Source organism: Scyliorhinus torazame, chromosome 2 (assembly GCF_047496885.1).
Source record: "Scyliorhinus torazame isolate Kashiwa2021f chromosome 2, sScyTor2.1, whole genome shotgun sequence".
Lineage (NCBI taxonomy): Eukaryota > Metazoa > Chordata > Chondrichthyes > Carcharhiniformes > Scyliorhinidae > Scyliorhinus > Scyliorhinus torazame.
The window spans coordinates 75,068,478-75,077,779 of record NC_092708.1 but is presented as its reverse complement, the minus strand read 5'-3'; positions in this window follow the sequence as shown (position 1 = coordinate 75,077,779).

The following is a 9,302-nucleotide window of genomic DNA, read 5'->3' as shown; positions in this document are numbered from 1 at the left end:
AAAGCTCAATTCAAATCTGTGTGGACGTGACTCACTTAAACATGTCTGTCGAGCCTGAGGTCCACCCAATGGCATCAGTTGGCAAAAATCTTTGGAAATTCGCAAAAAGCACCCTCTTCACAAAATTCGATGCTTACAGCGGTTTTTGTCGGTTGCCTCTGGACAAAGAATTCAGATTGCCTGACTATTTTTATCACCCTTTTTGGTCATTATTGTTTTAACAGGGTTCCATTCAAAATTTCTTCTCCACCAAGATATTCCGTAAAATTATGTCTCAGATCCCGGAAGGCATGGAAAAAGTAATATGTCATCTGATGGGCTGGATTCTCCGATTTTGAGACTCAGTGCCGACGCAGGCGTGGGAACGGTGGCGTTTTACCTCAGAAAATACGGCGCAACAGCTGCACCGATTCAGCTTCTTTAAATGGGCTAGCACCTTCACCATGTGGAACGCAATCAATTCCATGCAAAACGGTGCCGGAATCGCCGGGTCCATGATCGGCGCACATGAAGCTCACACGCCGCAGCCGCACTTAAATGATCCATCCCCCCACACACACCGCCCCAGCCAACACGATGGCTGGCAGGAGAGCAGCGCTACGGTTCAGGGACGCTGAGCTGGAGACCCTCATGGACACCGTGGAGGAGAGACGGATGACCCTGTACCCTGGCATTGGAGGAAGGCCATCCGCCGTGCTTGGGCGCAGGTGGCAGAGGCAGACAGCGTCATGGGCAACGTTGCTCGGACTGGCATGCAGTGCAGGAAGAAACTCCATGACCTCCTGAGGCCGGCCAGGATGATTAGGCAGTATGTGACCCTGGCACTATCCCCGCCTCCCCACAAACCCGTAACCCAGCCCCTCCCCCCCCGGGGGACAGCCGAACCCCCACCCTACCCCACATGCCAGCACCTATGCCAGTCACCATGGCCGGGTGCCCTGGCCACTGAGGCCAACATCTACCCAACCTTTGAGCTGTGTGCGTCAGAACGTCTAACGGATGTGCTGTCTGTCTTTCGCTCCCCCCACACCCCCCAGGAGAAGGCCAGGCACACCCGCTGGAAGCGGGAGAAGACCTGAAAGAGAATACCAGAACTGCGGCCCCTCACCATGCACGAGCAGAGGGCACTGGACGTGGTCGGCGGCCAGGAAGAAAGGGAGGTCACTGAGGTGAAGTTCAGCGGCGGACGATCAAGTGTAAATCTGCTTAGTTGTGGATCCTGATGACACATGTGTGCCCCCCATCTCCTCATCCCACCCCCCCATCCCCCGCACCCCCCACACCCCACCCCCCTCACCCCACACAACCCCACCCTCTCACCTCACACCCCCTTAACCAGGCCCCCCAGCCCGCTGTCTAATCATACATGACATCTTGTGTCTTACAGGTCTTGCCGGTGATGGGTCCAGTCTATCCGGAGTCCCCCACCCCCAGCCAGAGCCGGTGCCACCCAGACAGCCGAGCACTGACGGGGAGAGCAGCCCGAACACCAGCCCTCTGCCCGAGACTCAAGACACCCTGGAGCTCGGGCCGGGAGAGGACACTGACTTTCTGTCACAGCTGTCCTACACTATACCAGAGACTGGCACCTCGATTGGGCACATTAGTGAAGAGACTGGTGGGATACTATCTGGTGCACACCACACATCCCATCCAGTGCGGTAGGTGGAGGTAGGAGCAGCCGAGGGGTTGGAAGGTCGGAGGACAGGCCAGCCCCAGGAACCAGCTGCCATCAAGACGTGTCCCGGGCTCCTGGAACATCCAGTCACAGCCACAGTGCAGATGCAGTCAGAGACCCAGGCACAACAAGAGGGGATGACGGCGGGCATCCAGCACTTGCAGGTGGAGGAGTCAATCTGCGTCCAGGAGCAGGGGGTGGTGCCAGTCATGCGTGCCACCCAGGTCGATACCGCACAGGCGATGTCTGCGGTGGAGGCATTAATGGCGACGGTTTCGGCTATGGACCAGCATGTCCAAGGGCTGGGGCATTCTGTGCTGGCGGTGGCCGAGGCCCAAGACAGGGCTGCCCTATCACAGGCAGCCATATGCCAGAGCAACCTGGATATTGCAGCAGCGCTCTTCAGCATGGCCCAGCCAGAGCAGGCCACAGCTAGGAATGTTAGTTGCATTGCCCAGGTTCTGGCCGGCGTTGTGATGACACTGGGCGAGTTGGCCCAGTCATAGATTATCATAGAATTTACAGTGCAGAAGGAGGCCATTTGGCCCATCGAGTCTGCACCGGCTCTTGGAAAGAGCACCATACCCAAGGTCAACACCTCCACCCTATCCCCATAACCCAGTAACCCCACCCAACACTAAGGGCAATTTTGGACACTAAGGGCAATTTATCATGGCCAATCCACCTAACCTGCACATCTTTGGACTGTGGGAGGAAACCGGAGCACCCGGAGGAAACCCACGCACACACGGGGAGGATGTGCAGACTCCGCACAGACAGTGACCCAAGCCGGAATCGAACCTGGGACCCTGGAGCTGTGAAGCAATTGTGCTATCCACAATGCTACCGTGCTGCAGTCCCAGAGGAAAGTGGCCCAGTCCCAGAGGGAGGTGGCGCAGTCACTGGCTGATGTAGCACAGACCCACAGGGTGGTTGCATAGTCACAGCATGATGTGGTGCAGTCCCAGACGGAGGTGGTCCACTCCCTGTGCTCCATGACCCAGAGCATGTATACAGAGCGGGGCTCCAGGACTGGCAGCACCAGGTGGCGGAGGGGCCTCAGGGGATGGCTCCGCTCACACACCCGTCCAATGGAGTAGCCTGGGGGTCATCGGGTACCCTGGGGAGGAGGAGGTGCTGGGGCCCTTGTCAGTGACTCCCGCAGGGGAGGTGCCGGAACACCGCAGCACCTCGGACTCCGCCCCTCCTGCCCCTGGTGCACATGGTGGGCAGCGGGCAGAACAGGGCAGCATCGCGACAGCCAGGACATTTGAGCAGCGGCCGGCCAATACAGGCAGGGTCGCCCCAGGAGATGCACGCCAACGGGGACCCTTGACATAGGGCAGGACTCACACAAGCCGTCTTCACTCCTGCTGTACCGTCTGGGGAACCATCTAGGCATAGTGTTAGGGTCCGTAAGGCCAGAAAGCTAACACCAGTTAGGTTGTCAAGGGTGCAGGGCGCAGTTCAGTCATAGGGGTTAGGGCACAGACTGTATATTTGTCTTCACAATAAATACCTGTTAACACCATTGAAACCTGATTCGCTCTGTCCGATGGGTATGGGTGTAGGCTAGTCCGGGCCAGCTTGGGGGGAACCAGTGCAGGCCGTGTGAGATCCAAGGGATGGAGGTGAATAATTGGGGCACTGCCCCTCACATCATAATCCCACAGCCTGGCAGAGAGGGTACTGGGAGGGAAATTGTCCATTAGAACTTCAGATTTCCCAGGCAATTCCCATGGACGTCAACGCATTGAGACTTCTGCAGGGTCCCAACATGTATCTTGGGTTATACATCCGGTATTCCATGATCCAGATGCTAAGGTTAAATGTAAGAGATTTAGACCAGAGTGGAAGAACAAAGTGGTGAAGCTGCAGTGCTCATTTCCAGGGTTAAAGGTTGAGGCAGAAACTGTGCTGACCTTTAAGGTTAGATGGGAGAGAGAGGGGAAGGAAAAGGGATCAGGGGACAGAGTGGAAGGATGAAAGTCTAGCTATTTGTTTGTGTGGAGGCTCCATTGGCTGGTTTGGCTGAATCTCCTGTTTCTAAGTGGATAGATTTCAATGTATTGCATGAACCATGATTTCTGATTGTTCACCTTTCATCCCCCAAAACGTTGCATCCTTTCAGTAATGCCAATAATACTTACCCTAGAACCATGGGGAACCACTACATCTGACACTGACTTGCAGCTACAAAAGCAATCAAAGCTAAAATTAAGTACCCAAGCATTTATCTTAGACAATGCAGATCAGAATGCAGATATTTCCTATGCACAAGCTCAGCTCCTGCCTCAAATCCTATTGTGTACTGGAACTGCAGAAGTGTTTTCCTATGCCGACTATTCCAAAGGCACCTTTCAGCAAAATTGGCCAGTAACAAATGGTGGAACATTTTAGCCTGTGCAACGGTAGCAACTGGGATAAGGTTGCTGAATCTATTTCAGTTAAAACAGCTTTCAGTCAGAAAATAAGTTTACTCAATCAGTCTGAGTTGGATTCTCACCTAGGTCCCGGACATGAAAGTATAGTGTTCTAATTCACTGAGTTCGATTTTGTTGACACTGCCAGATTGAAGTGACACTATCACCAGTAGCAATCAACTTCCACCTGCCAATGGCCAGTTCAGTACAGCCATCAGATTTTACATTTTATTGTGTTATCTCTAAGTGCCAGTCATATGAAGTTACCACAGGACATAGAAAACACTTCATATATAAAACATTTCGCAAGCTTTGAGCTGCCAGCAGCACTAATTAATTTGTGACATTTCATTTACTAATTTCAAAGTTGCTACCTGATCGTAGTCTTTTTCCAACTGTTCTAAGAAGATAGTTATTCCTATTTGCAAAAGAAACTGCTGACTCACTGCATCGCTGCAGGCTTAGATTATCTGGAATTCTATACAGATGTCTTAAGGTTTATTCCAATTAAGATGAAAATTGTTTTTTATATAAAATTGCTTGGGGATTTTTTTTAGGAAGAAAATGTGAAGTCTACTAATTGAAAAAAATCCTCATTTTGATATTTTATAGACTTCCAGTAGAATTTCACCAATAATAATAGTTTTATGGCACATTTACTGATAACAGACATTGACACCAGTGGGGGAAGAAATATATTTATAAATTTGTTAAACATACTGAGCAGAGGAAATCTTCTGTTTTCAGCTGGGATGTGGACAAAGGGTTGGGTTGGTGGACAAAGGTACATCGGGGTAACAATTGGTGTGTGCACACTTTCAGAAACATGGCAGTGCCATGAATGGGGAGGGCAGGTGTGCCCCCGATATTGAGCCTTGGGCCTTAACAGGGTGTTCGTAAGCAGCCCAAGAGTAAATGAAGATTGGGCTTCAGTAACTGTCCCAGTGTTCCTTAGATAAATGAAGACTGGGAAAATCTGAGGTCGAGGAGAGGTATTATGCAATGAGGTTTGGGAGAAAAAGAAGCAGAGAGGAGGATCTGAGGTTGGGTAGAAAATGGAAGTCTAGTGGTTGAATGATATGAAGGCAGAAAGGGGAACCAGAGGATGATAGTTAGGGGATAGAAGGCTATGAAGCGGTACTGGAGGTCAGATGGTAGGAGGACATGGAGGGACACGTTGCAAGGCTGACGAGATTAATCTGCTGCGATGAGTTAGGCAAGAGGATGCCTGTGAGAACAATCAGAACCCGGGGGTCAAGAGAGATAGTATCCTGGAGAAGGGGGTTAGAGATTGAACAAAGAAAGAAATAGGAGGCCAGGAATGGGGATGGGAATCCAGGAGCTAAGTGCGGTGAGGGCAAGGAAGGGTATTAGAAACTGGGGAAGGAATCAGAGATTGGGATTAGGAGATAGAAGGGCATAATTGGAATTTAAGTTGGGCTGTAAGGTTAGGTCAAGGGCGAAGATCAGAGATGGGGTGTAGGGAGATAGCAGTTTGGCAAGGAAAGAAAGCTAAGGAGGAAATTCTAGGCCTGGAAGGAGATCAGAGATTGGATGGATTCAGAGAAGATTGGAGGCTGATCCTATACTACCATATTGTTGCTTGGTAATAAGATTTAAAGTTCCCCATCCCCACCCCTGCCTATGGGTGTAGAGATTCCCAGATCAACATCACATCACCATTAACTGAGTGAGTTCCTAGGATTTGCTTTAATTCCTTCTCTTGGTGTCTATTCTCCTGTAACTTGGCCATCTCAGGATCTGTGCACAATCTCTTCTGGAATGAGAAAGGGATAATTGTTATTGTCAGTCACAGATTAGTTCATTTAATGACCATTTGAGCATTTTCATCAATTCTAATGGAATTGTTTAGAAGTTAATGCCCGTGTTACAGGATGCCTAACTGAAGTGTTGTTCATGCAAGTATCAATACAGTTCACTGTATACCTCATCATACCCTAATATTTTTTAATGCATTTTCAAGATTGATGTGGGTCTACTGTCTGAAAAGTCCCAAATATATATTAATGGCAGCCTACAGTTAAAACACCATTGTTGGTCGCATGGGGCCAATAAATCATGCCTTGCATAGTGAAGGTTCCTGGAAATTAGGGGTTTAGTACTCATTATCTGTGGCAGTTCCTTTCACATGACAGCTGTGGGGGGCAGCTACTGCTCCTTCTAGGAAGCACTTGAGAACAAAGAGGGATCTTTGTGGAAAAAATACTCTGGTTAGTAAACACCTATTCACTGGGTAAATGGATCCTTGCTGAGCTATATAAATAAACAATCCAAATCTCCCCTTTGAAACTGCCTTGATCTGTCAATCAAAAAGCTTCTATCAGACAGTGGTGGCTTCTAGGCTTGCACACAGGCTTGTATAATTTAAAGGGCAATGAAATTGACATTGAGAAAACCAGTTCAAAGTTTCCACCACGAAAAGGGATTACTTTTATCTTCATCTCACAGGCCTTTAAACTTGGCATACAGACAAATATTCTAAAGGGTTTAGAGTTATAGATGGGATCACTTTCACTTTATTATGGGAAAACATTACATTTTAGATACTTTGGGATGCTTTAATGTATTAAAAGGCTGCAGATGGAGAGAGTTGCCAAACGTTCACCATCTCAGGAAAGACCCCCAACCTGAGCTCTTCAAGTCCTGCACAAGACTCCTTGACTCCTGCAAACCCTCAGCGCCCTGGAGGCAATTGTAGGGAGGGGGCTGACCTCCTTGCCACCCCTCAGATTGCAAGGTGCCAGATTGGCACTACCAAGGGCTGGGGCCTAAAGGTTGATTGATGGGAGGTGGAACGGGGGGGCTTATGGGGGAGGTAAGGGGTATCTGAAAGGTGGGTTCTGAGGGGAGATCCTTGCCAGTGTTCTGGGGGGTGGCGTGCTGCAGCAGCTTTATGAGATTGAGGCATCCAATAAAAATGGCTCTCTGATCGCACAGGTGCAGGACCTGTCAGAGAGAATAGGCCTCGTCCCTCTCATGTCAAGCGAGAACCCTGGTGTGCTATGGAATGGCACTGAAAACCTGATTGAGGAAGAAAATGTTCAAAGTGTCATTGCATGGCAAGTTGGAGTTGCTCCTAGCACATCGGGAATCACTCTCATTTTCCCGCTGGTGGGAACGCTTAATCATGGATCAGGAGACTGGCAGCCCAAGAAACTGGGCTGCATTTTCCGTCAGCAGGATCCTTTGTTTTGCTGGCAGCACACTCACGCCAGCAGATTAATAGGGGGAATAGGATTACTGATTTGGGTGCGGGGACCAGTTGTAATATTTCAATGTTTATAGGTGATACTGGATGGGAATGAGTGTAGTGAGGATGATACAAAGAGGGGATTTGGACTGGCTCTGTGAATAGGCAAGAACATAGCAGCAGATGGAATTCAATGTGCAAACATGGAGGCACTTTGGCAGGAGGAACAGGGGTGCAGAGTGTTTGTTAAATGGTGAGAGATTGGGAAGTGTTGATGTCCAAAAGGGACCTGGCTGTCCTCGTTCATAAGATAGTAAAAGCTAATTGAACAGCAGGTTCAAGGGACTGAATGGTCTACTCCTGCTCCTCTGTTCATATAAGTGCTACAGCTGCACCCTCAGAAATAGTTGCTGAGACGTCCAAATATTTTCTGGCTCTCCCAGGTGCAATGGGCAAATTTGATGGTGGAAATAATGAGGCTGAAATTCGTCTACTTCAACAGCACAAAGTTAAATCGTAGTGAATCGGCTGCCGATTTTTTTTAAATGCCAAATTTTGTTTTCCGTTGACTTGGAAAATATTGCTTGGAATTTAAATTTGAGTCAAGTAAATGTGAGAGTGAAATGAGGAAATAAAGCTCCAAAAATAGTTTGAACTTTCATTCTCTGAATTTCAGTGGAAAATAGTTCAGGAATCAGAGAATAGTTACAGCACAGAAAGAGGCCATTTGGCCTACTATATCCATGATGGTCCTTTGCAAAAATATCTTACCTAGCTGAGGTGGGGGCAAAGTTGGTTTTTTACTGGGCTAGTAACCCAGAGACCCGAGGTAATATTCTGGGGACCCGGTTTTGAATTCTACCAAGGCGGATGAACATCTGGAATTAAAAATCTAACCATGAAATTATTGTTTATTGTGGCACCGAAACCGCCCCCCCCCCCCCCCCCCCCCCAGCCATTTAGGGAAGGAAATCTGTCATTCTTGCCTGGTCTGGCCTACATGTGACTCCAGATGCACAGCAATGTGGTTCACTCTTTAATGCCACCTGAAATGGACCATCAAGCCAATTAGGGATGGGCAACAAATGCTGGCCTAGCCAGCAATATACATGTCCCATGGATGAATTTTAAAAAGTCCCACTATTAATACCATCACCCTTAACCCTGCAAGGCTTTTCTCCCTTTCGATTAATCATATAGTTTCCTTTGGAAGAGAAAAGCTAACTATTGCGGATTCTGAAAACTGAAACAAAAATAGAAAATACAGGGCAATCTCAGCAGGTCTGACAGCATCTGTGGAGAGAGAAAGGAGCTAATCGTTCGAGTCTGGATGACTCTTTGCCAAAGCTTTGATGTTGTCAGACCTTCTGAGATTGTTCAGTATTTTCTCTTCTGAAGGTGTTGATTAAATCTGCTTCCACCGCACTCTCAGGCAATGCATTCCAAATGATCTGGTGAGATAAGTATCTGCAGCATATTCTCTACATGGCCATTTTGACCAGGCAATTTCTGGTGGTTTCAGCACCAGTGCAATTAGACAGAAAGAAGACCACCCAGCTGGCATCAAATCACTGGACTGGGAGTTTTGCAGCCTCAATGTTTTAGACAACATATATCTGGTGATGAAATAGTATGGACATGCTCAGCAGGCGACAGAAAAAGCCCATTTGTGTTTCTCCATGATTCAAATGTGCAGAACAATTCACTTTATAAGTGGCGCCCACTCTATGCTCAAGTCTGCAACATTAGAAAGATTAACTGAGCCGTGAATGTTCAATGTGAATATGTGTAGAGCAGCACCACAATAGGTAGTCAGATTTCCATGTCAGTGCCAGGAACAAAAGATCTGCTGCAGCTACACATCAATATTCAATTCAAAGAGTCTTTGCAGAGAATCAGCAGCAAAGCCTCAGGCTCTGCTTGTCCAATTTACGGGGTTCTGTGGAACACAGTGCAGAGAAAATTAAATGAAAGTCGCTTATTGTCACAA